Source organism: Chrysochloris asiatica, unplaced genomic scaffold, assembly GCF_000296735.1.
Source record: "Chrysochloris asiatica unplaced genomic scaffold, ChrAsi1.0 scaffold00428, whole genome shotgun sequence".
NCBI lineage: Eukaryota > Metazoa > Chordata > Mammalia > Afrosoricida > Chrysochloridae > Chrysochloris > Chrysochloris asiatica.
Genome location: NW_006408946.1, coordinates 220,201 through 221,862, shown reverse-complemented (window position 1 = coordinate 221,862; position 1,662 = coordinate 220,201).

Sequence of the window (1,662 nt, the reverse complement as noted above, 5' to 3'; positions counted from 1 at the left end):
AAAATCTTTACAGGAACAGAAAGCCTCATCTTTCTCCCACAGAACAGCTGGTAGTTTTGAACTGCTGACATTGCAGTTCTCAGCCCGATTGTAACCACTACGCTACCAGAGTAGTCCAGTGCTTATTCTACAGTGCCAAACCAGGACTACAAAAGTGATCCTTGTATATTTTCAACTCAATATAATGTTTAGTAAAGGTGTGTTCAGTTACACTATTTAGAGATTTTTCTTCACTATAAGGTGGGAAGAAGAATTTTTTAAACATTGAAAGCAAATCAAAGATGTGCTAGCAAGAATGCCTGAAGATTGCAGAGTGCTTTGCCATATACACAGTGTATGGTGGTGGTGGTGGTGATGTTCTGTGGAGTTGGTTCCGACTCATAGTGACCCTGTACAGGGTTTCCGAGGCTGTAATCTTTACGGGAGCAGAAAACCTCATCTTCCTCCTGTGGAACAGCTGTTAGTTTCGAACTGCTGACCTTAAGGTTCGCAGCCTGATTTGTAACCACTATGCTACCAGAGCTCTTTACACAGTGTATATTTCTATTCAAGTGTGAAACTGGGGCTGGGTCCTGCATGCAAGATGGCCCTTCTGTATTTTAAGCAAAAACTGGAGACAGAAGGAAAGAGGAAGAAGGTGTTGGGAGTGTGGGCCCTTCTTTGAAGTATGTCAGCTAACTTTTAAATATTTGGAGGTAGTTCTTCAAATAGATTTATACCATTAAAGGAGTACAAGTAAGTTTCTGAATTTCCAAACAGATGAGGGGAGACATTGGGATAGAGTTATTTAAAAGATGTAGTTAGTGGTCATATAGGGCACCTAGTGTTCTTGACTCTCATGCTCTATATAGGTTTCCAATTTTTATTCACAAGCTTAACCTTGGGACTCATTTTCAAGTCCCAGATCTGCTCTATAGAATTGTATGTGTGAAACTTCTTTCATCACTAGGACTAAACAGAGTCCTCAACTGGCTTTCAAAACATGATCTGAAGTTGGAGGGGAACCTTTGTTTGGGTCTGAAATTCCCTCCCGGAGCAGCAGACTCTCTGCACTTGCCCACTTGCCTTTCATGGGATGAATTTCCTTGCCATCTGTGGGATTGGAGTCATTTCAGGCTTGCTGTGTGGAAGTGAGTTTTCAAGGGAAAAAAAAAATGATTTATCACGCTCATTTATTTTGCCCTACTAAACAGATTTTTTAATGCAGTTACTAAGAGGATTTTGAATTTAAAATCTATTTTCTTATGTAAGATTTTCAAGTCATCCTCATTGAATTTATGGAATACCTTTAATAGAGCCTAAAAGTAATTGGCTTTAGATTTTGCACTGTGTTTCAATCAATAAACATTAATTGAATTAGTCATTTAGCCAGTGTACCTGTGCTAAACTAGGTCAGAAAGATTTTAACAATCCTGTCCTTAGTACTGTCAATATCTTGAGAGACTGACCTGCATAAATTTAAGGTGCTTTTAAGGCAAGAGAGCAAGAGGGTAATGTTCGTGGCACAAGCAATAAATGCTCGTGGAGTGCAAGGAGTTGTTTCTTCTCCAGAGTGACTGGAAGGGAAGACAACGAGAAGCAACGATTAGAAGGAATTCTGAAAGGGTAAGTGCTTCACCAGCTAGGTGTGGGAGTTAGGGATGGCATGACACCAAAGGAACA